This window comes from Panthera leo, chromosome C2, assembly GCF_018350215.1.
Source record: "Panthera leo isolate Ple1 chromosome C2, P.leo_Ple1_pat1.1, whole genome shotgun sequence".
Taxonomy (NCBI): domain Eukaryota; kingdom Metazoa; phylum Chordata; class Mammalia; order Carnivora; family Felidae; genus Panthera; species Panthera leo.
The window spans coordinates 153,727,119-153,753,362 of NC_056687.1; the positions used below are offsets into that span (position 1 = coordinate 153,727,119).

The 26,244-nt window shown below is 41.7% G+C and overlaps 1 long non-coding RNA gene across 4 annotated transcripts in view; it reads left to right on the forward strand.

Moving 5' to 3' along the window:
• Positions 1 to 487: 487 nt before the first annotated feature.
• LOC122229862 overlaps positions 488 to 26,244 on the forward strand; it is a 266,595-nt gene continuing 240,838 nt past the window's right edge. For 3 of the 4 annotated variants that reach the window (XR_006207159.1, XR_006207158.1, XR_006207157.1), the window contains exon 1: positions 488 to 554. This is a non-coding gene — a long non-coding RNA (uncharacterized LOC122229862). Of the gene's footprint in view, positions 555 to 925; positions 1,091 to 26,244 lie in introns of those variants that run through there. The other variant, XR_006207160.1, reaches the window with a different exon arrangement.

Below are 26,244 nucleotides of genomic sequence, written 5' to 3' on the forward strand. Positions count from 1 at the left end.
CAAGTCTCTACGTGAATGCTGTGCCCACAAGTGTGGCACCATCCAACGCTATTCCCATACCACTGGCTATATTCCCTGCGCTGTATTTTCATTCTCCTGACTTACTCATTTCCTAACTGGAAGCCTGTACCTCCCACTCCCCATGCACCCATTTTGCTTATCCCCCCCCCCCTCCCTTCCCCTCTGTCAGCCACCAGTTTGTTGTCTGTATTTATGTGATCCTCAGTGTCTTCTTTTTAATTTTGTTTTTTCATTATTTGAAGAGAGGGAGAGCAAGCAAGCAGGGGAGGTTCAGAGAGAGGGAGAGAGAGAGAACCCCAAGCAGACTCCAAGCCGGTAGCACAGAGCCCCACTTGGGGGCTGGAACCCAGGAATTGTGAGATCATGAACTGCGGGGAAGACAGGATTCGGATGCCTAACCGACAGGCGCTCCCTGACGCTCAGGGTCGTAATTGTTTTTCTATGCATGTTGTATCTCTCACCTTTGTGATGCTCGGTGACAGGAAGACGCTTGGTCCTACTAGGTGCCGAGTGCTCGTGCGCGGGTCTTGCAGGTCAGGGAAGAGAAGGATCTGGAACAAGCTGGGTGGCCGGAGACGCGGCAACACAGTGGCTGGATCTTGGGAGTGTCAGGCATCTGCTTCATTCCAAGCCCAAACTTAACAGGAAGGCGCGTATTCACCCCGAAGGCAGGGCCGGAGGCAAGCCTGGCTGACCAGCTGGGCTCTCCTCCCATAAGGGACACCTGGGAGCCTTGCAGGCCGGAGGAGCGGGGGACCCCGCCAGGTGTGTTGCCACCTTCAGGCTGCCAATCTCAGGACGGTTTACAGCTGTGGGAGCCGCGACCCAGCAGGCTGTGCAGACGTTTGGGGCGTGCCCTGGGCGCCAGAGGCCTGGCCTCTCCCCGCCCCCACCCTCCCCCACCCGCCCCCGAAGGTTCAAGGACGGCCGGGTGGGGGTGTACTGCGCAGGCACGCGCTGCTCAGGTCGCGGAGCCGCGAGCGTGACCGGGGGAGGCGCCTGGAGAGGCCGGGTCACGGAAACCGGTCGGTGGGGTACAGGCTTCTACCTGATTCCAAGTCCAAATCGGGTAAGTGCTTACGTGCTACCCGAAAGCTGGAGCCTCGAGGGGGCTGTGGTCGGGGAGGGGGGGCGCCCGGCGGCCCAGTGCGATAAGCGGTTAAGCATCGGACTTCAGCTCTGGGTCCTGATCTCACGGTCCGTGGGTTCGAGCCCCGCGTCGGGCTCTGCGCTGACCGCTTGGAGCCTGGAACCCGCTTCGGTTCTGTCTCTCTCTCAAAAATAACAAACCTTAAAAAAAAAAAAAAAAAGAAAGAAAGAAAGAAAGAGCTTTGGTTGCATGGGGTGGTGGGATGCCTCCACCCAGAAGGGTAGAGATGTGTTGGGCGACCCACCGCAGCTCCACAAACCCCCACGACCCCAGCGGCCCCGGGAGAGTCGACAGGGTGCATACTGCGCATGTGCGAGCCTGGGCTGCCCGGGGCGCCCAGAAACCGCCAAGCTTGCGGGTGTAGGGAGGCCTGGCCCCGGGTCTCTGAGGGGGCTGGGGGCCGTGGGCAGGGGGGTTCCAGGCGTCTACCCAATTCCCAGCCGTCTCTTGCTCTCATGCGCACATTGAACCTAAAGCGGACCTCGCAGCAGGTACACTTGCAGGTGAACTTCCTTGCCAGGGTGGGGCCTGGCTGACGGGCGCGGGGACCAGGAGACCCCTGGGAGCCTTGATGGCCGGGGAAGCTAGTCCAAATGGGGGCCGACTGGCCGACTTTAAAGCAGCCCCCTCAGAGGGACTTACGGGGCGGGCTCCCTCTGCCCTAGAATTCCTGCAGGGGTTTGTTGTAGTCGTTGTAACCTGGACGGGGTGACTTCATCTTTCTTAGCCTCGGTTTACTTATCTGTCCGATGGGAATAATTGCAGTCCGGCACTCAGGGGGCTGTTGTGAGGAGTAAACGAAATCTATATGGTTCTGACTTTTCCCAGCCACAGAATTTAGCGAGTTTTCTCTCCTCCCAGTTCCTAAAATGGCTTCCCCCCCCCCCCCACTTTTTTTCCTGCTGTTGTAAAATACGGTGGAAAGCAAATATACATCCATCTTAGAAGTAACCAGAATGGGTGGCCCAATTTCGCTTTTACCTGGGAAGGCATGTTTCAACTGTAGAAAGCATATGCCCTCTAGATAAAGATGATAACCCAGAATTTCTAAGAAAAGCGGAAGGGGGTGGGGGTGCAGGGACCTGCACTTTGAAAACCGCTGGCAGAGATTCCAATATAGGTGGTTCACACACCACCCTTGAGAAGTGCTGTCTCGGGAGCCAAGTTTGACCTAATAGTTTCTGGTGATGTTTAAAGGACAATAACAAAACAGGTAACTGCTTTAGAGCTGCTTGAGTTTGCCTTGCCAGGTAAATTGGCAAATCCTCTTCCCTCTTCTTACCACCTGCCTTTCCACCAGTCTCTATATGATGTGTGTACTTTAGATATTCCAGACCTTACAGATTAGTACCGTTTGCTCATGCTGCTTTCTTTCCTGGAATGTCATAGCCTCTGTTTCTCCTTCAGGCAAGCTCCTACCCATGCTTCAAGGCCCTACCCAAAACCTCCATCCCCTCTGGGGGGTGTTTACTGCCATCATCAGGCAGGATCCAGTGTTTTTCTCTTGGTGTTTTTATAGCCCGCAGCACTTGTCCTGTGAATTAAAATCTTTGTTTATATGTATATAAAGCACAGGATTATGCATATATATGTCTCAGGATTAAGCTGTGGCCTGCTTGAGGGCACAGACCACAGCCTGTTCATCTTTTTATTTTTAGCATCTGATGTAGAAAATTGCCACCGATGCGTAGTCTTTACCTGTGCTGACGGACTGTGGTCATCCCTCTATTTTCCACTTCCGTGTTAGGACTCATGCTCGAATTTTCTCCCTGTGCTGTAGTTACTTCTTTTCTACTCAGGGCTCTGATGCTAACAAGCTTGTTTCCAACATAGAGGACTTGCACCTGCTGTTCCCTCTGCCAGGAAAGTTGTGCTCGTGGGGCTTCTTGTGGCTGATTTCCTTCTCATTCAATTCAGTCTGTGCTCAAATAGCCCGTCCACGGACAGGGCTTTCCTGGCCACCCATTCTGAAGCGGTCACTGCCCTACAGATCACCCTCTAACCTTGGCCTGATTAATTTTCCTTATGGTACTCCTCATCTGAAATTCTCCTGTGTGTGTGTGTGTGTGTGTGTGTGTGTGTGTGTGTGTGTGTGTGCGCGCGCGCGCGCATACATATACATATCCTTTCTCCATAGAAAGGACAGCGGCTTGTTCATTTTTGTAGCCTTAGCATAAAACAAGGACCCGGTGCAGATAGGGACTTGTTGCATTTCGTTGAATCCGTAACGTTTGCTCTTTTGTAGACAGGAATCCAACGAACGATCCAGTCTCTGTAACAGTTACAGTAGATGCTTGGTGCCCAGGCAAACTTCCCTTAACCACAACCCACTCCCCCAGTTTCCACTGGCTGGTGAAGGCTCACAGCTGTCTCCCCTGAAGACTGGCAGTGCCCGGAACGGGAGATTATACATTTCTTCTCCTGGGGCTGACCGTAGCCAATAGCTAACTGGTGTGGATGTGCAAAAGGCCAGCACCCCCACCCCCGACTTTAGGCGCGGGTGTTGCCGCAGTTTATTTATGTCTTACAGCCCCCTGTGGAACAGGTCCCAGCTGGGATTTCCAGAGACCCCATCTGGATTCCTCGTTTCTTCCCTGCCCCTCCATTGTCCTCCTCCCTTCTCTTTCTCACAGATTTCTCTTGAGAGCCCTTGCCCAGTGAATCATTTGTATCTGAATCCCTGTCTCCGGTTCTGCTTCTAGAGAGCCTAACCCAAGACAGTGGTGTTCCTTGGCGGCATGTAAGACCAGAGTCGGTGTCTTTGTTCGTAAGGGGGTTGCAAAGTAAAAACACAGCCGCAGAGCTGTCAGGAAATCTACCACGGATGTTTTTCACGTCCTGGTGGCCAAATTCCCGGTCTCATGTGAGGTAAAGCAGTTCCCATTCACACAGTTCTAACTTTGGCCTCCAGTATCAGCGGCCTGACTCGTGGGCTATTTCCTGATTTTCTAAGTGCTAAAGGCCTTGAGGTTATTATTTTCTTCCGTAAACACTACGTGCCTGGCACTGAGTTAGATGGAGGAGTTTCAGTGTGAATAAGATCGGCAGTCTGGAGGCGGAGTCCCGACGATCAAACCATCAGTGGTCGTTTGCTCGATCTCTGCTTGGGACAGTGTGGCCCTGAGTCAAGGCTCTGGGGCCAGAAAGCCTGGTTCTAAATCGAGGTTCAGGCTCTTCCCGGCAGTGCGGCTCTCCACGTGTGTTTGAACTTCACGAACCTCCTTTTTTCTCCCCCCGGGAAACACACCTGCTTTATCGGGCTGATCTGAAGACTCAACCACTCAGCCTGGCAGGTGATAAGAGCTGAGTAGGCGCTGGCAGTGAGTGCTGGCACAAGAGTCTTTGTCCCTGAAGAACTGTGCTTCGTCTGGTAGTGTGGCCACCGTTGCGGATTCCCCACAAATCGAGAAATCGCCATTGGACCAGGGGACGGAATATCTGGGAGCTTTTGGAGGTAAAGCCTGGAATATCAGTGGATTAACATAACCGTATCTATAAATGTATTGAAAAGCAGGCACGTGGGGCGCCTGGGTGGCTCAGGTCGTGATCTCGCGTGATCTCGCGTGATCTCGCGTGATCTCGCGTGATCTCGGGCCCCGCGTCGGGCTCTGGGCTGACGGCTCGGAGCCTGGAGCCTACTTCCGATTCTGTGTCTCTCTCTCTCTCTCTCTGCCCCTCCGCCGCTCATGCTCTGTCTCTCTCTGTCTCAAAAATAAATTAAAAAAAAAAGTTAAAAAAAAAAAAAAGCAGACACGCTAATTATAGCACTTGTGGTTTAGATGGCATTAAAAGACCATTTGTAACAGGAAAATAATCAAGAGTAAAAAAGGACTCTTCTGCAGATTTGAAAACAATGCTTCATTTTATTTTAGCAGCGGCCTCCAGAAAATAGTTGCAGGGGGAGGGTCATTTGTAAGCCTCTGGTCTAAAGTCTATCTCAGCCGTGAGCCTTGTTTCTGAAGGGGAAACTAAGGATGGGAATGACATCATTGTTCAGATAATCTTACTTTCCATACTAGCGAAAGCCATGCTGCTGTGCATCCGTGCCTTGCTCATCAATTGCTATGTTAATTGGGTGAGAAAGCTAGTACTGAAAGACAAGAAAAATGTTTCGTTGAAGCCTGGATAAATAAATCAGAGTTCATTTTTGTTTCCAGTGAGAACAAACCATTTGCCACGCTTTTCGTCTTGACTTACAGCTTTTCACTTGTGCGTTATCTAAACGTGTGCCCGGGAGATGATCCAGTCTATCCAGATCCACAAATGGGGGAAAGCACTTTTCCAGAAGGCAGTTTGACCCCTAACCCTGGGCAGGCAAGATGGAGACCCTTTGGGTCTCGGCGTTTGTGCTGCATAAGACCCATGTGCTGCATCGGATGCCTTTGTTTTTTTTTCCCTGCTGCAACACTCCAAAGAAATGTATGGTTTTCCTTAAGAGGAGGGGACTGCATCGGAGAGAATTCTGCTCTCAGAAAACAAAGCGCTCTGTTAAGACTCAACATCTCGTTCCTACTTGTCCTCATTTCCGGAGTCAAGAACTCGGTCCTAATTTGGAAGGCATAAGTTATTATTATCAGAGGCCTGCCCTCCATGCACCCTGCCTCCCTGGGGGCATCCTGTACTACTTAGCTTTGGACACAGTGGCTACTTTGTGGTCGCTAGGGTTATGTCTGCATCTTCAACATCTACGAAGTGGCTGACGGCAGGCTCCCTCCCTTCCCTGGAGAAGGGCAGCATTCTGCCAGTCTCTGCTGTTACCTGATCTGTTTCTCTTTGAGGACTCCTGTCTGAGGGACCAGCTGCTCCTCTCGTCCTCCTGGGCTTTGCACACAAATTAAAAGCTGAGTAGCTATGGAACGAAGACTATGGCAATAGCTAGAGCTGGTGAGTTATTGAGCTCAGGAGGCCAACTGTAGTTCTTTGAGTTGGAATAAATACCTAAAACTTTTAATAGGTTCTGCTGCCTTTGGCCCTGCCTATTACAACATACTTGAAATTAAACACAGATTTGCATTTCATTTGGGGAAAGTTAGAGCCCTGAGGACCCCACTTGATGATTTCCTTTTCTCCCCCCTCCCTCTCTGGGACGAAGCCTTTCCTGAGGTTAGGCTTGCGTTCCCGTGAATTAATTGCGAATCTGTGTTTTCACTGTGTCACTGTGTGCAAAGATCTCTTCCGTATCTGTCTCTCATGCCTGCCCACTGAGGTTGTAACCTGAGGACAAGGGTCGGACCTGCCTTTTTGCTCATCTCCCTCAATCTCTAAACCCTCGCAGGTGGTTTTGGATGAAACCATCATTCTTTATTGCTGCATTAATTTATAAAAGAAGGAAGGTCAGTTTCTTAAAATTGAAATACAGGGGATGGATATCAGTTTTTTATTTTTGATTGAAATATAGGTGACAAACAACGTATTAGTTTAAGGTGTGCAACATAGTGATTGAAGAATTCTGTACATTATGCAGCGTTCACCGTGGGCGTCACCACCACCTGTCACGTACAACGTTGTTACAATATTATTGACTATATTCCCTATGCTGTACTTTTCATCCCTATGATTTATTTCTTTTCTAACTGGAAGTTTGTACTTCTTAATCCCCTCCGCCTATTTCACTCGTCCCTCTACCCTCCTCCCTCTGGCAACCACCCATTTGTTCTCTGTATTTATAAGTCTGTTTCTTTTGTTCATTTGTTTTTTCGATTCCACGTACGGAGGAAATCCCACGGCCTTTCTCCGACTTAGCTCAGTTAGCCTAATACTCTCTAGATCCATCCACGTCGCAAGTGGCAAGATTTTGTTCTCTCTTTATGGTTAAGTAATATTTGTGTGTGTGTGTATGTGTGTGTGTGTGAGAGAGAGAGAGAGAATACCACATCTTCTTACTCCATTATCTATTGATGGATAGATCAATCAATAAACCAAGGTTGCTTCCATATCTTGGTTATTGTAAATAATGCTGCAGTAAACATAGGCATGCATGTGTCTTTTCAAATGGGTGTTTTCATTTTCTTTCGGTAAATACCCAGTAGTGAAATTACTGGGTCACGTGGTATTTCTACATTTATTTATGTATTTTTTGAGGAGCGTCCATAGTGCCTTCCACTCTGGCTGCACCGATTTATAATCCCACCGGCAGTACACAAGGGCTCCCTTTCTTCCGCATCCTTGCCAATCCTTCCCATCCTTGCCTCGCTATTTCTTGTCTTTTTTATCGTAGTCCTTCTGACCGGTGTGAGGTAACATCTCATTGTGGTTTTGATTTGCATTTCCCTGATGATTAGTGATGTTGAACGTCCTTTCATGTGTCTGTTAATCATCTGTATTTCTTCTTTAGAAAAATGTTCGGGTCCTCTGCCCATCTTTAGATTGAACTATTTGTTTTGTTTGGTGTTGAGTTGTATGAGTTATTTATATATTTTGTATGTGAACCCCTTGTCAGATGTATCATTTCCAAATATCTTCTCCCATTTGGTGGGTTCCTCTTCATTTTATTGATGGTTTTCTTCACTGCGTAAAACATTTCTAATTTCATGGAGTTCCAGTAGTTTATTTTTGTTTTTGTTTCCCTTGCCTCAGGAGACAGATTCAGAAAAATATTGCCAAGACTGATGTCAAAGAGATAATAGGTCCGTGTTTTCTTTTATGAGTCTTCAGGTCTGACATTTAGGTCTTTAATCCAGTTAGTTTAAGAAAGGGTGTAAGAAAGTGGTCCAATTTCACTGTTTTGCAGGTAGCTGTCCAGATGTCCCCAAACTGTTTGTTGGAGAGACTTTTACCTGTTACGTATCCTTGCCTCCTTTGTCATAGGTTAATTAGCCATATAGGTATGGCTTATTTCTGGGGTCTCTGTTCTCTTCCATTGCTTTATATGTCTGTTTTCGTGCCGGTGCCGTGCTGTTTTAATTACTATAGTTGTTTAGTACAGTTTGAAATCTGGGATTATGATACCTTCATCTATGTTCTTTTTCAAGATTGCTTGAGGAAAAGGGTCTTTGTGTTTCCGTACAAATTTCGGGGGTCATGTGTTCTAGTTCTGTTGAAAATATTACCAGTATTTTGATAGGGATTTACTGAATCTGTATATTGATCTGTGTTGCATGGACATTTTAATGATATTAATCCTTCGAGTTCATGAGCATGATATAACTTTCCATTTATTTGCATTGTCTTCAGTTTTTTCCATCAGTCTTACAGTTGACAGAGTACAGGTCTTTTACCACCTTGGTTAAGTTTATTTCTAAGTATTACATTCTTTTCAATATTATGATAAGTGGATTTTTTTTTCTTTTTTGCTACCTCATTATTTGTGCGTAGAAATACGACAGATTTCTGCATATTGATTTTTGTATCCTGCGACTTTACTGATTTCCCTAATTGGTTCTAATAGTTCTTTGGTGGAGTCTTTAGGAGTTTCTCTATTATCTGCAAATAGTTACAGTTTTACTTCTTTCCTTCCATTTTGGATGCCTTTTATTTCTAGTATAACTGCGGTGTCTAGGATTTTCAGTACTATGTTGAATAGAAGTGGTGAGAGTAGACATCCTTGTCTTGTTTCTGATCTTAGAGGAGAAACTTCCATTTTTTCACCATTGGGTATGATAGCTGTGGGTTTGTCTTATACGGCTTTTGTTGTGTGGAGGTATGTTCCCTCAGTATCCATTTTGTTAAGAGTTTTTATCATGAATGGATATTGAATTTTGTCAGATGCTTTTTCTGAATGTATTGAGATTATCATAGGAAATTTGTTTTTTGTTTTGTTAATGTGGTGTTTGTGGTTGATTGGTTTGTGGATACTGAATGATCCTGGCATCCGTGGAATAAATTCCACCCACCATGGTGATTAATGTGTTTTAAAAGTCAGCTTGCTAATATCTTGTTGAGAGGTTTTGCATCTATGTTCATCAGGGATATTGGTCTGTAATTTTCTTTTTTTATAGTGTCTTTTTTTGGTTTTGGTATCAGGAGAATGCTGGCCTCATGGAATTAATTTGGAAGCATTCCTTCCTTGTCTAGTTTTTGGAATAGTTTGAGAAGAATAGGTTTTAATTCTTTAAATGTTTGGTGGAATTCACCTGTGAAGTCCTATGGGCCTAGAATTTTGTTTGTTAGGCGTTTTTGATTTCTGATTCAGTTTTGCTAGTAGTAATCCATCTGTTCATGTTTTCCATTTCCTTCTGATTCTGTGTTGGAAGATTATTTGTTTCTAGGAATTTATCCATTACTTCCTGGTTGTCCAATTTGTTGGCATATAATTTTTGTAGTAGTCTCTTAACTACCTTGTGTTTCTGTGGTGTCAGTCTAACTTTTCTTTCATTTATTTTGAGTTCTCTCTCTTTTTTTCTTGGCTAATCTGGTTAAAGGTTTATAAATTGTGTCTTTTCAGATAGCCAGCTTAGTTTCATTGATACTTTCTACTGTGTTTTAAGTTGCCATTTCATTTGTTTCTGCTCTACTCTTTATTATTTCCTTCCTACTGCTGGTTTTAGGGTTTTTTAATTTTTCTTTTTCTAGTTCTTTTAGGTATACATTTAGATTGTTTGATATTTTTCTTGTTTCTTGAGGCAGCCCTGTATTGCTATCATCTTCCCTCTCAGAACTGCTTTTTCTGTGTCCTAAGAAATTTTGAACCACTGTGTTTCCATTTTCATTTGTTGTCAGGCATTTTATTTCTTCTTTGCTTTCTTCATGGACCCATTGGTTGCCTACTCGTATGTGGCTTTCTTGTTTCTTCTTACGAGATGATTTCTAGGTTCATAGTGTTGTGGTTGGAAAAATTTCTTGATACGATTTATAATCTTCTTACGTTTATTGAGCCTATTTTTGTGGCCTAATGTGATCCATCCTGGAAAATGTCCTATGTGCTCTTGAAAAGAATGTGTATCCTTCTGTTTTTGGATGCCATGTTCTGTGTATATCTCTTAAGTCCATCTGGTCTAATGTATCATTCAAAGCTGCTGTTGGCTTGTTGATTTTCTGTTAAAGTCCCTTACTACTATTGTATTATTGGCAATTTCTCCTTGCATATTTGTTTCATATACTTACATGTTCTATGTTGGGTGCATAGATACTTACAATTGCTATAGCTTCTTCTTGGATTGAGCCCCTTTTCATTATGTAACGTCTCTTGTCTCTTTTTTTTTTGGTCTCTTGTTATAGGATTTGTTTTAAAGTCTATTTTGTCTGATGTAAGTGTTGATACTCCAACTTTTTGTCTGTATCCAATTGCATGGGATATCTTTTTCCATCCCTTTACTTTCGGTGTGTGTGTGTCCTTAGGTCTGAGTTGAGTCTTTCATAGGCAACTACAGTCACCTATGTCTTCTCATTTTTTTAACCCATTCAGTCACCCTATGTCTTTTGATTAGAGTATTTATACCATTTACACTTAAAGTAATTATTGACAGGTATGGGGTTGTTGCCATTTTGTTAACTGTTTTCTGGTCATTTTTGTAGTTCCCTGTTCCCTTTTCCTTCTCTTGTTCTCTTCCTTTGTGGTTGGATGACTTTCTTTAGTATTGTGCTCAGATTTCTTTGGCTTTATTGTTTTGTGTACATATCACAGGTTTTCATGTCTTTTTCCCATTTCTTCACTGGATTACTTGGGTTTTTTTGGTGTTGAGTTTGGTAAGTTCTTTATAGCTTTTGGGTACTAACCCTTTATCCGATATGCCATTTGCAAATATCTTCTCTCATTCTGTCAGTTGCCTTTTAGTTTTGCTGATCATTTCCTTTGCTGTGTAGAAGCTTGTTTATCTTGATGAAGTCCCAGTAGCTCATTTTTGTTTGAATGTGGCCTCCTTTTTATGTCTTTAGTTATGGAGTCGGCTTTGTCAGCCTCAGGTTGTATTCAGAGTTAGTTGCATAACGTCTAGTTGATCTCTTCTGTGTCTGTGGGATGAGGTGAGCCCAGGATCCTCCTACTCTGCCATCTTCTCTCTCCAGATGATCAGTTTTTGAGTAATGGCTACATGCATAGCTACGAAAAACACAAAAGAAAGTCAAAATAAAAATAGCTTTATATATCATTATTGAAGACTCACTACATTTGTGGCCCGTGTTCTAAATTATTTACATCTAATGCATCCATTTACCCATGGAACTCTCTTTTGAAGAAGGTTCTATCATTATCCCCATTTTGCAGATGAGGAAACTGAGGTCTAGAGCTAGGATGTAAAAGAGTTGGGGTGAAAACTCTGGCCATTTGGTTCCAGAGCTCATGCTCTTAAATGTTACATAGTTTAGAATTTTAGTCTACATGCCTTTGCCTGATTTTCAAGAATTTTATTTTTGAGACAAGATTTATAAAAGAAGTTAAAGGATCATTCTGAGGTATCCAGTGAATCTCAATCAGGAAAGTGTAAGTAGATTGTTGGTACTGAAAAAGAAGCCATGGAAGCTGGTAGCTTCACAGAGTAGGGGCAGGGGGATTTTGTGAGTGGGCAAAGCAGAAGAAAAGGGAAAAAATGATGATAAGGGAAAAGAAACCATTCTGTCTACTCCCACAGAATGTGTTATTTCTGGGGAGGACTGGAGGGATGGGCACAAAAGGATGAATGGAACTAAGAAGGCAAGGCCAGGAACCAAAGAGTCAAATGGGAAAAGATCACCCCTAAAGGGGCATGGCTGAATCCCCATTGGGCACCTGTTGTTGCCTGATCAAGTGAGACCTTTGCTTGCTGGGGCCTGGCTTCCGGGTACCCAGAACCATTTTTCTGAGAAGGATGGTGACAAGAAAGTTGGCTTCAGAGAGGCTGTGGGTTCCAGTTAACATGCTATGACTCTGCCATGTGAGGAATTGGGAGGGGATCACCGGGCCACCAACCCAATACAAAACTGAGGCTCTAAAAAACTGAGGTACTGGGATAACCAGAAAATGGGCAGGCTGAGGATTCTGAGCTTGCCCCAGCTAGGGCACAGGCAGGGCACTAAGGCTGTGGCTTGGCTCTAGGACTGAGGAGTAGGAGACCCTGAACCAAGGCTTGACGAGAAAAAACATATTCTGAAACCCTTATTTGGTCAAGCGGGTAATGAGACCTCTCATGTAGGCTAATGTTTAGATAGTCAAATGGATCTGAAAATAGATAATTTGAAGCCAGCATGAGTTCATAATCCACGAGACAAATGAAATCATGATGTTACAAGTAAAGGTGGGAGAATAGGTGAGAACTGGGACACAGACGTATATTTGGAGACTTGACTAGGATGTGGGACCTATGGCTAGAAATCATTTTACAGGGAATCTGAGGCACTTCCATGAGTGGTAAGGAAGCTGTTAGGGCTGATTTGGGTATCATTGGCCAGAGTTTGGCAATGATACTGTTTAAAAGGTCCAGGTATACTGTGGGCTTTTTTGTAAATTTGTAAAATTTTATAATAAAATTTTTATTTGTGGAATTTATTATCAGTTTTCACGTGGAAATATTGTTATTTGTAAAATGTATATATCTATACACGTCTTAAGATCGGCTCTCAGAAGGAAGATCTTGATAAAGGTATTCATCTGCAAGTGATTAGTGGTTTCCAGAAGAAACCAGTAAGGGAGAAAGGGGTAGGGTGGAAGAAAGAACTAAGCAAGGTCTTGGTGAAAGACCAGCTCTGGACGGACTCTTAGGGAGCCCAAATTGCAACCCAGATCTGGCTTAACCTGAGATAAAGGAGCCTGACTTTTGTACCCCTGTGCCAGTTCGTCATTGGCCTGTGGCCGTCCAAGGCAGAAGGAAATGGGTAGAAGAACATACAACCCCGGAGAAAGCAATCCTGCCTGAGAAAAGGCACCTGGGAGCCACTCACAGCCCACACTCACATGGCTGGCAGCGTGTGCCTAGGAAGGTGCCTGGATAGGGTGCCACTCACACCCACTGTAGTACATGGGCAAGTGCATGTGTAGGTGCGGGAAGGGCACTGCCTCTATTTTCTGAAAAGCTCTTGGTGGAGATTGTACCGAGGAAAGGGCTGGAAAATAATGATCTGACTCCATGTGTTGGAGCGTGGCTGACCTTGGAGAAGCGACCTTCCCCTTGTTGCATGCTTTCCAGGGCCTGGTCCTGGCGGGCCTTGCAATATCCCTACTGTTCAGAGCATGCAGACGCCTCCCTTAGATTTGCTCACACCTCTATTATCTCCTACTGTAAGCCCATTTCCCCCCACCCATTGGCCTCTAGCCACTGCCAGCAGTATTTGCTCATCCTCTCTCAGCTTGTTTGCTCCCTCGGATGAGCTATTAGATTCACCTTCAGCACTTCTGATTAGCGTTCAGTTGTTTTTCCTCACAGGCGACTTTAACACCCTTGCTGGAATCCCGTTTGCTGGAGTGTAGGGAATAGGCAAGTTGCTTCGATACCTGACGAATCCAATACGGTTCTAGACACAGAGGGAACCGTTAACCGAAGTCTGTAGATGTATTTGTGATAGCCTTCTTGTCCTCAAAGACTGGATACGGATTTTCTGCATGTGCTCCGTAAGTTGAGAAAGCTATGATGCAGCATTCATTTGGGAATGAAGTAGAGAAGAGAGGCTAAGGTGTGTCCCTATTTCGGACTAGCTCCACCCCGCTTCCCCATACAAAGTGGGTCAAAGATTGCTTGATGTGATAGACTATTCAATCAGACCAACAGAAAACCTTCCTATTTAGCCAAATCGTACTGCTATGTTAATTCTGAAATAGCACCCGAAACCTTAATCAAAAGGAACGATTCCTTAAAATAACTTGAAAACACTCTACTTAAACTTCTGCTTTCCACAAATTAAAAGGCAGGGATTGGATTTACCCCTCTTGCCTGAAACAACTGAAAGCTCAAACAGAATATACGAAGTTGTGTTTGTTGCTGCGTGGACGTCAGGCAGAGCAGGGCAGTGATTCCCAAGAGTCCAGGAGAATGGTGAAAAATTAGGGGAGCTCTTTGGCTGGCTTGGGCTTACCAGCTGGACAGTTTCTAGGCCACCAGGAGAGGAAACCCACATGGAGCCTAGGACTCCTTCTGATGGATGAGATGCAAAGATGCCCTCATCTGTCATCTTCATTTGAAGTCCAGTGGGGCCAAAGCGTTTAGTTTGCAGAACAGAAGGACAAACGCAAGGAAACAGTCACAGAGATCTACACAGGAACCCCTTTTAGTCTTCAACTGAGTTCTAATCAGTGCATGGATATGAGGCAGCTGCCCAAAGTCAGGGAAAGAACCATTTGAAAAAAAGAAGAGATTCTCATGAGCTTACGCAGGTCCAGGCTAGAAGAATTCATAGTCCTACCCAGGAACCTCGTAATTCATGGGGTAGAGTACTCAGAAGGCTGTTGTCTCAGTATTGCTGAAAAAATCAGCCCCAGATCAGAGGCCGTTCTGATGCTGGCTAAGAAAGCTTACAAATAAGTCTCGAAGGATCAAACTCTTTTCAGATAACTGCGTCCTTGAACAAAGATCAAGAATATCTACAGGATTTCACAAATGTCTAGTCCTCAGCTATGTAAAATTTACATTGTCTGACATCAACAAAGAATTACCAAGCAAGACAAGAGCAGGAAAAAAAATGATTTATCATGAGGAGAAATTTAATCTATAGAAATAGATGCAGAAATGATACTGTTGATTGAAATAGTAGCTAAGTATATGAAAGCAATTATTATATTTAATCTGTTCAGGAAGGTAGAGAATTTATTGAGATTAGGTAGACACAAAGCAAATAGAAAAGAGAACTGTGTCAAATTTCTAGTGATAATAAATGCAATGCCTGTGAGGAAAAATGTACTAAATGGGGAAAACAGCTGATTAGACATTACAGAAGACAATGTTAATGAATGGAAGACAGCAAGACAAGCTCGCCAAAATGAAACAGCAAAAAGGCTGGAAAATGAACAGAGCCTAACGAGTGAGCCGTGGGACCACTTCAGCCTTACATGCATTAAATTAGAGTCCTGAAGGATGAGGGTAGGAGGAATGGAAAAACATTACTCAAAATATACAATAGGCTATTAGTCATAAAAAAGGAAGTCTTGCCATTTGCAACATCATGGATTGATCTAGAGGATATCATGCTAAGTGAAAAAGTCCATCAGAGAAAGATAAATACCATATGATTTTACTCCTATGTGGGATTTAAGAAACAAAAAATGAATGGAGGAAAACAAAAAGGCAAACAGACTGTATAGAGAACAAACTTGTGGTTGCCAGAGGGAAGGTGGGTAGAGGGATGGATGAAATAGAAGAAGGGGAATAAGAGTGAAGAATCGAATCATAATACTGTACACCTGAAACTGATGTAATACTGTATGTTGATAATACTTGAATTAGAAAGGAGAAATAAATGCCATTTTTTTTCCAAAATTTGATAGAAACCATAAGCCCACAGAACCTCAAATAACCCAATTATCAACATGAAGAGTCACACTAAGGTATCTCTTAATTTAACTTCTTAAAAAGCAGTATTAAAGTGAAAAGCTTAAAAACAGAAGGAAAATGACATGTTCATACAGAGAAATACAGAGAAGATTGAAGGTAGACTCCTCATTAAAAACAAAGCAAGAAAATGGTGAAGCATGTTTTTAAGAAGAGAGAGAAAACATGTGAAAGGAAGCTGTTAATCTAAAATTCTATACCAAGTAAAAATATCTTTCAGCAGTAAAGGTGAACCAGACTTTTTCAGACATAGAAATATAAATTTATTCTCTACAGACCTGCACTACACAAAATGTTAAGGGAAGACCTTGAGACAGAAGGAAAAGGATACAGATAGAAATCCGAATCCACATAAAGGAATGAAGATAACCAGAATGGAAATAATGCATCATAAGTAGAAAGATAAAAAAGATCTTTCTCATTTTTGAATTACTAGTAAAGATAATTGTTAAAAGTAAAAATAACAGCAATGAAATGTGGGGGATAATACCACAAGTAGTAGTAAAATGTATCACAGAAATCTGGTATAGGCCGGGAGGGGAGAAATAGAAGTAAATTTTCTTCAGCTTCACACCGTATGTGAAGTGGTATAATGTTATTTGAAGATAGAAGGTGATAGGTTAAAGGCATATAGTATAAACCGATAGCAATATGGTAAAAAAGAGATACAGAAAATAAGCCAATAAAAGAAATAAAATCAAGTAATACAAACAATGAATACAAAAAAAGAGAAAGAAGAACAAAAAAACAGACGGGGAAACAACGAAGTGGTTGATTGAAATTCAAAGAAATATCAATAATAACACTAATATAAATGCTCTATACACAACAATTAAACGTTAGAAATGATCAGATTGGATAAAATAGTAAGCCCCTACTGTAGGGTGCTAATAAGAAATTCACTTTAAATGTAATAAGAAAAAAATATGTTAAAATTGAAACATTGGGAAAACACAATGCTGATAGTAATCAAAAGAAGCCGGAGTGGCTATATTTAAATGATAAAAAATATATTTTTCAACAAAATATATTAGCACGGATAAAAAGAATCATTTCATAATGATTTCAAGAGAATATACTAATCCCAAACTTTTATGTACCTAATAAAAATTACAAAACGCATTAAGCAAAAACTGATATAAGTGAAAGGAGAAATATACAAATTGATAATTATTTTCAGAGATTTGTAACTCATTTTCTCAGAAATTATTAGTGAACGTAGACTGAAATCAGTAAGGATATGGAAGACTTGAACAACATGGTCAACCGACGGGACCTAATTCACACTTGTAAGTACTCCATCCAACAAGAAAAGGACACAGAGTTTTGAAGTACACATGGGATATTTACTAAGACAGCCACATTTTGTGTCATGAAGCAGATCTCCATTTAAAAGTATTTGAAGCATACAGAGGGTCAAGTTAGAGACCAACAGCAGAAAGTTCCCTAGGAAATCCCTAAAATTTAGAAGCTAAAGAAGATATTTCTAAGTTATCCGTGGAACAAACAAAAACTCAAGAAGGAGATGAAAAACCATACATAAGAATATGTGATATGCAGTTAGAGCAGCATTTGGAGAGAGATTTATAGCATTAAATATTAGGAAAGAGGTTTCAACTCAGCCACCTCAGGATTCAGCTTAAGAAAGAAAGAAAATAAGAGAAATTGGACCCAAAGCAAGCAAAAAGAAAGACAAAAGGAAAATAAGAATGGAAAACAATGAAATATAAAACAGAAAAACAATAGAGAAATATCAGTGAAACAAAAATCTAGAGTTTTGAGATCATTAAAATTGATGTACTCAGACTGATCAAGGGAAAAAAGATACATAAATTAGCAATGTCAGGAATGAAAAAGGTGACATCGCAATAGATTGTATAGATATTGAAAGAATAATGGGCAAATATTATGAACGACTTTATGGCATGAAATGGCAGATTCCTTGGAAGACAGACAGCCAAAACTCTCTCAAAAGGAATAGATAACTCCAGTGCCTCTGTTCTGTTAGAGAAATTGAGTTCCAGACACACATGGCTTCAGTGGTGAATTCTACCAAACATTGAAAGAAGGAAGTAATAATAATTCCAAAAACTTCTTTTATAAAATTTAAGGGGAGAGACTACTTTGCAACTCATCCCATGAATCCGGCATTTTCCTGATAACAAAGCCAAGCAAACACATTATGTGGAGAGGAAGCTAAATACTTTAAACCTCATTAACACAAAGTACAAATTCTCAAAAACATTTCAGTCAATTAAACAATATATAAAAAGGAAATGGCATCCTAAGTGAGGTTTCTCCCAGGAATGCAAGGTTAATTGAACATTTGCAAACCAATCAATACAATTCACTATATCAAGAGACTGAAGAAAACAAATGTGATCATCTCAACAGAGAACAAGTATTTGGCAAAATCCGTAATCCATTCTGGATGAAAACCCTCATCAAGCCAGGAGGAGAAGAAAATGTCCTTAACTTGAAAAAAGGGCATCTGCAAAATGCCTGTAGCTACCGTCCTATTAAACGGTGGGAGACTTAATGCTTCCCTTGCAGAATAAAGAACAAAGCAGGAATGTCTCCTTTTACCACTTTATTCAACGCTATACTGGAGATCCTACCTTGTGCAGTGTGCAATAAGAATGAAATGAAATGCATCCAGATTGGAAAGGGAGAAGTAACATTATTTGAAGACAACGTGATTGTATAGAATGAGTGTACCCTTACTTACAAGTTTTCAGGAGATGAGATGAATATTCAAAATTACCTGTATTTCTTTATCCTAGAAACAAATGATTTAAGAGTGAAACTTAAAGATGCCCTTTACTGTAGCATCAAAAACTTGAAATTATTGGGGAAAGTCTTGCAACAACTACCCTGTTTCTGAGTTAAGTACCCTGGACAGTGACCTGTTTTCGGCAATCTTCCCTCATTCGCAGTCCAGAGGGCTCAACATTTCTTTCCTGACCGCTCCATCAATACTGTGCTCGTCCACATCACCAAAGCCTCCCGTGCTGACAAGGATATTTCCTCATTTAAAAAACATTGCCATTCTTTGTTAATCTCTTTATTACCTTTTGTTCATCTCTTTTGGTTCTTTTAATACCGTCAGACAAAAATTTTCATGAATTTCCTGGATTCCATTTCAGGTTCTCCATTGTTATGTTGTTTCCTGTTTCCTTTAACAAGCATTTGCAGATTTGGCCGTTGAATTATGTGTGTTGCATTAAAAGCTGAACTCATCAGGTGCCTGGGTGGCTCAGTCAGTTAAGTGACTGACTCTTGATTTCCGCTCAGGTCATGATCTTGCAGTTGGTGAGTTTGAGCCCCGCACTGGGTTCTGTGCTGACCGTGCGTAGCCTACGTAGGATTCTTTTTCTCTCTCCCTCTCTCTCTGCCCTCCCATGCACTCTCTCTCTCTCTCTCTCAAAATAAATACATAAATAAACTTAAGAAAATGGACGCATATTGTAGGGAGGATGCAACAAGAAGAATTTATATTCTAAGGAAACATGTGAATTCTCTATGAAAATGTGGTAGGGCAACGTGGAGCCAGGGTGGCATTGCACCCAGTGGGAAGAGCATGAACAAAATATGAATACATAAGGCAGCTATGTGAGTAAACTATTTGGCCTTTGGTTGAGGCCAAATATTGAGGTATTTGGCATCTAATTCATAGACTTTCTGTCTAATGCTCTACCTGCCATGCTGCTAGATGTCAAATGTTTGAATGACTCAAACTCTATCCCGAGTTCATATTTAATGAGCTCCTGTAGCCACATTCTGAACCTCACAATCACTGAAATCTGTTCCTTTGCTTCTGAATCATAAATTTAGATGTTCCAGTTTCTGATCACAATTTCCAGTCATTTTAGGCTGCTCACCGAGTTTCCATCTTGCCCTCCACTCTTTGACCTCACCTTACCCCCCGGCTGCTCTAACTTCTCTCTTTTACGTCTCCTGTTTTTATTTGCTTACCTGTCCGTCCTGAAACCCTCAAGCCGTGGCCTCGACCTCTCTTTTGCCTTTGACAGTGTTCTCAGTTTTCTCATCCCTCTGGCCTTTTGGTGCATCTCTGCATATGTGCTCTGGCTTCCAGTGTCCCAGAACTGATCTGACTTCTGCAGAAGTAAACACCAAGAAGGATACACCAAGTAAACTCACACACATACACAGGGCATGTGTCTGTAAACTAGCAGGCCATCTTATTCTGTGTGTGGATGTGTGTGCGCGTGTGTGGTGCGTGTGTGTGTGATCCGTGTGCAGTGTTGGGGCTACTCATGTTCTCAATCCAACGTCTCTTTTCTCCTGGTGTGGAGACATCTGCAGTTTTGCGATTGGAGGATTGTGTGGTTAGTATGGTGTGCGAGCAAGAGTTTTGGTCTCTGGGACTGGAATATTTTGTGCCAGGCAGGCATTTTGTGGTCATTTCTCCAGGGCACCCACTTGCCTTAGAGGACTGGATGGACGCGGACAATATTTGTCTCCCTAACTTTCCTGTTTTCCCCACTGTTTCCTGGCCTAGCCAGTTGCTGCTTTTTGGACCATTCATGTTTAGATGTATTTCTACCTTCACTCGGGATGATGCCACATCTCGCAGGCCTTGGAATCGTTTTCTCTCTTTAAGGCAACTTTCCGTATTTCTGTTTTGAACCATTACATGCCGATTTTTTTCTTTTGGTGCTTCTTTTCTAAATTCTCAGCATCCTTCATATGGCTGCTCTCAGGTACCGACTGTCGCATAACAAATATAGGCCCTTACACACACACATGCACACACAGAGAATATTCACCAATAGTTACGCAAACAAATATGTTCGGTGCAAAAAAGATGAGGGGTATCACCGGCTACATATTTTATGGCAGCACAGACACGGATGTCACCAACTTAAATGACACCGTGAGTCACAAGAAGCTAGTGGTACTAAAGGAAATAGGGGATATTTCACACTGTTTGACAAGCCATGATTGCAGCTCATGCTCAAATGCAGGATAATGACAGTAATGTGCACCAACTAGAGGGAATGGGTGCTCCCCTTTTCCCTCATGGTCTGTCCCCATATGCAGCTGTCACTGTCCCTCATGCAGCAAATTGGAAGCAAAAGTCTGTTGCAAACGAACATCGAAAGAACGTAGATAAAACTGGGGACAGGAAACTCTATCCCTTAAGACATTTAATGTTAAAAAAAAAGTCAGACACTCCCTGGACTCCTGGCTCATAAAACGTTTGGAGGACCGGTTCAAACCCACATCTGCTGAGAACCAAGTCGGTGAAAAGTGCTGTAGTGAATATTAAAGAGGAGGCTCGGATAAGTACGATTTGGTCTTTGATAGAAAAAATGCTCACAAAGAAGTAGTTGATAAATAGATAATTTTAGGAAAAAATCCATATCAGAAGTATACCGTGCACATACAATTTATCCTAGAGAAGCAGATCCACGTTTTGAGATTGGACTCTACTCATTTTTCTCAGGATTTGGTCCCCAGATCTCCTTCTGTATAACTAACAAGAGAAACTTAAGTCATCTCCCTGTGGGCTTCATAGATGTGATCTCACTTTAAGTCTTTTGGTGAATTTATACTACATGAGCTAATCCTCAATTACATAAGCTCGAGAAAAGAGCCTTTAGGTGGCAAGAGAAGTGATGAGCTCTGTCCTTCCCAAAGAAGCAATGAGACCATTTCTAATGTGCGTCCTATAACCACTTACAAAGGAATATAGATTGTTTTCCTTCAACCGCATAGCCCTGATTTAAGAGCCATTTGAAAGTTCAAGGCGTGAATCATTCTTGTGAGAATAATAACACAGGACTGCCAAAGAGAATATAAGGTTCAAGTGCCCTTAAGCTTAGGACATTTGAATCCCTGTCAGAAATGGTCATATGAATTAAAGCACTGGTCTGTTCCTTATTGTATGAAATAAATCTCTATCTTCCTGTCACGTACCTGCCTACCTACTTACCTACTTACCTACCAACCATGTGTGAGAGGATGTTTCTGCATTGCTATAGAGGATGGAGTTTACTACAAATCATCTCTTCTCTCTGGAAAATTTAACCTTGACTTTTTTTTTCAATTCCTATTGAAGTCATCTGAAGAATATTGCTGAGAAGCATGATCTAAGAGGGAGTTCAATCTTACGCTCTTTTCTTTGGTCCCTCATTCACTCATTCACATGGGACCATTCGGGCTCAGGGGGCAATGATCCAAAGACATAGTCTTTGCTCCTTAGTAGGTCCTAGAGTAGCAAGTTGGATGGATAAATGATACAGGTGCCATTATGCAGGTATTAGGCTGGGATGAGACTGTGGGAGTTTATCCAACGTCATGTGACATAAGTGGATGTCATGTGCAAGGTCCTGTGACATAAATATCATGGATCGTTTAAGAAACAGCTAGTGTTTTAGAACTTTTGAAATATTAGAGGCCTAATGTTTCAGAGGAAAGGTAGGGATCAGATGATGGTTGTGTTTTGTGATCTGATAAAACTGAACAGAATCCGTGCTGAAGGTAACAGGAGCCTTGGTCTGATCAGAACTGCAGTTGGAATGATCCATCTGTCGGCAGGAGACGTTGAACTGATAGGAGAGTAAGGAGGGGGAGACAGAGACTGGTCAAGAAGCCATTACAATATCCAGGTGGGAAAGATGGAGGCCTGAATGCAGGCAGTGACTGTGGGGAGGGAAGGAAAGAACCTGAAGGACGTTGAAGAGCTGAAATCAACAGAATGAAATGACAGATGGAAATGGGAGGAAGGGGCATTTGTGGTGCTTTGACTGACAGCTGACCAGCATTCTGGTTTAGTGGCAGAAATGGTCTGGTTTCAGTTTTGATCCAAGGCATGAGTCCTTATTACATTTAATTGGTGCTCAAAAATTTATGAAAAATGGGAGAGTATTTGTGATGTACATGTCACCTGGGTACTCATGTAGTCCTTAAAAATAAATCTTTTTCAGGACTGTTGATGCTGTTATTATCCAGTGTTTCTGATGCGGAAGGTGAAGCTTAAGGTCATAAATAACCTTCTTAAGGTCACATAGAGCGCATAATGCTACACGTGTCACAAGCCAGTCCTTCCCTTCCTGCATGAAGAAGCTTCAAATAACAACAGCAATATTAATAATAGAGAAAACATTGAGCAAAAGGCATGAGAAGTTTGTAAAAGAAATATAAATGGCAAATTAACATGAAAATAGCTTGAACTTCACAATTCAAGTAGTACAGATTCAAAATATTTTAGTGATGTAGTTCTCACAAAGTGCAAATTCAAAGAAAAGGATGTATAGCTCCTTTTTTGGTTTATCAGGTAGGCAGGAATTTTTTAGAAAATACATGCAACATTAAGCAAGTCTGGAGATGTTATATATATGGGGAGATAATACTCTTTTAGCATCAATTTTTTGAAGTATGATAAGTACAGTATATGAATCCTAGGTACATGGCTCTGTGTATTTTCATAAAGGGAATCCATTGTTTTAGCTACCGCTCGCATATGCAAGAGCGTGTTGACAGCATTCCAGAAGCTACCCAACCCCCACCATCATCCTACCCAAGGTCACCTCTGTATTTCCTTTAACATTATAAATTCATTTTACTGCTTATGGACTTTGCATAAATGGAGTCACATTGTCTTGAATGCCTATTTGCATTCAAGATTATGTTGATGAGTTTTCTCCATGTGCATGTGGCACTATTTTGTTTCACTGCCATTGCTATATAGTATGTGTTTGTGGGACTATGTCATTGTTTTATCATTCTGTTGATAACATTGGGATCATTTAACATGTTTGAGCCTATTTTCAATAACAACCTAGCATATGTTTTGGTGAATAAGGGTGATTTTCTATAAAAATAGAAATTGAATTCAGGATCTCGGGATAGCCGTATCTTTAGTAAATAGTGACAGTTTTCCAATGTGATTGTGCCATTTGCAGTCCGACCTGTACTGTAGTAATTAAGATACTGTGATGTCAGTACAAAGACAGACATGCTCTGTATGCTGTAGTATTGTCAACCCTTGGAATTTTTGATAGAAATCAAATGGGTATCGAGTGGTATAAAATTGTAGTTTTAACTTTTTTTTCATGTTTATTTTTGAGAGAGAAAGAGAGAGAGCATGAGTGGGGAGGGGCAGAGACAGAGGGAGACACAGAATCTGAAAGCAGGTTCCAGGCTCCAAGCTGTCAGCACAGAGCCCGATGTGGGGCTTGAACTCATGAACTCCGAGATCATGACCTGAGCCAAAGTTGGACACTTAACCAACTGAGCCACCCAGGTGCCCCTAAAATTGTAGTTTTGATTTGCATTTTCTTGTGACTAATTGATCACCATTTCATACGCTTCTTGGTAATTTGGATATCCTCCTGTAAGTGTCTGTTCATGTCTTTTACTTTTTCTGGATTGTGGACCTTTTATCTTCCCGATGGCAGCGTATCTGCGAGTCCTTTTATGAATATGTCTAGTCTAAATATCTTCTTCCATTCTTTGGGTTGCCTTTCCAATCTCTTCATGGAATAGTTTACTGAACAAACCTTCTCAATTTTAATGTGACCTAATTTTCAATTTTTTCCCTTTTTGGTAAGTGCTGGTTGTTTCATGTTCAAGAAGACTTCATCTATCCCAAAGTCATGTATCTATTCTCAAAATTTTCTTCTGAAACCATTATTATTTTACTGTTCGTATACAGATCTCTCTGGCATTGATTTTTATGTCAATCAATGGTGTCAAAATTCATGTTTTTCATACGGATATGTAATTGACTCAGCACCATTTTTGGGGGTTTCTTTTGGGAAAAGACTACGTTTCCTTCACTGTTCTGCAGTAACTTCTTTTACTTACATCAAATGTTCATATATTTGCCGCTAGAACATTCTGTTCCACCAATCTTTTTGTCTGTCTTTGTACTGATATCACAGTACCTTAATTACTGCATCTTTGGAGCAAGTCCTGATGTACGACTGTATAAATCCTCTAACTTACTCTTAGGTCTTCATCTTTAAGATTGTCATAGATACTTTGGGTAGTGTGCATTTTTATATAATTATATTAGAATCAGCTTGTCAACTAAAATTCACCTGCTGAGATTTTGACCAGGACTTCTTAGAGACTCTAGATCAACTTGAGGATGATTGACATCTTTGTAACATGAGTCTTCGTATCCATGAATTTATATAGTCCTCTGTTTATTTAGATGGTCTTTAATCCCTCTAAGAAATGCTTGGTGGTGTTCAGTGTAATGATATTGTACATCTGTTATATTGGCGTCTAGGTATCTGATGTGTTTTTAATTATATTGGATTATATCATTTGTTGAATTTCATTTCCTCATTTCTTGTTTATGTATAAAATTGATTCGGTATGTGGCTCTTGTATCCAATGATTTTGCTAAATTCACCTGCCAATTCAACTAGTTGTAGATTTCTTTGGATTCTCGGAGTCTTTTGCTTTATAGTCGCTTTATCTGTTTCCCTGGGGACGTTCGGAAGTTGTAAAAAATGATTTTGCCATCCCTGCAGCTAATAGCTCCTACCCTTTTAATGGTATTCCTTTGCCTAATCATCTCTATGTTGAATCCTTGCATTTCCTCTTTGAGATCTCATTGCATTGAGGCCATGCTTTTTTTTTTTTAAATTTAAATAACTTCATGATCTGTTTACCATCAAATTTCATAGTGCGCTGTTCTTGATATAAATACTTCACTTGCCTTGAGCTCAGAGAAAGGCTTCCTGGCTTTTCGTATGGTGAGCCCACAGGCCACAGGTATTTTTGAGTAGTGACACGGTGTTTATATTTCGAAAGCACTTGTAGAACTGTTTGACAGCCACTGTTTCTGCTTCCTCACTTCTCTCCTTCCTTCCTTCCTTCACACATCAGTACATGGCACATGTCTCATATACCTACGTCATCTTTCTGCCTTGTCAATATGTAGTAGCAGAGAGGATCCCCCACCCCCGCCCCCTGCCTCGGGAGTTTTGGGGAAGCTTTGCTTCCTTTGCCAAATCTAGTCTGCGCTTCCTCCTCTGGGCTTATACTTTCCCAGATGCAATGTTTATGGCATTATAAAGTCGTTCCTCATGGAAGAGTTCAGAGGAAGGGCTGAATTTTAGCTTATCAAAGACCTAATTTTATTTTCTGCCCTCTATTTTCCTGTTTCCTTGGTTTCAGGGAGGACAGGAAGACAGAGGCATCTCTACTGTTTCTAAATATAAGTTGATTATTTAATTTTGTATAAAATATTATACAGAAATTCCATCCTTTATGTGCAGTACAAAAGTCATTAAGACTGGAAATGATTTGGAAGATGGGAAGGGATAAAAATAGCACTTTGTAGGTTGGAGGCTTAAAATGACAAAATCTCCTTGAATTATCTGGAACTCTATTAAATATGTTTTTCACTGTTGCTTTATACTGTTCTGTGAGACACAAATGGAATGTTTCTGAGAGATTCGGAAAGACATTTTAAAGTTCATACTGCCCTGTTTTACTGACTGATCTCTTTTTATTTGTTCCCTGTGTGCAATTTCTGGTCATGTAAACATATCCATTTGATGCTGAAATTTGAGACAATCCCTTTTCCTTTAAATGCTTGTTGATCTATTATACAGGAAGATGGGTTTTATCTTTCCATGAACAGATGGTGAGCAATTCGATCTGGTTGAAACTATTATTCAACTCTTGCTTCAGCAAGAG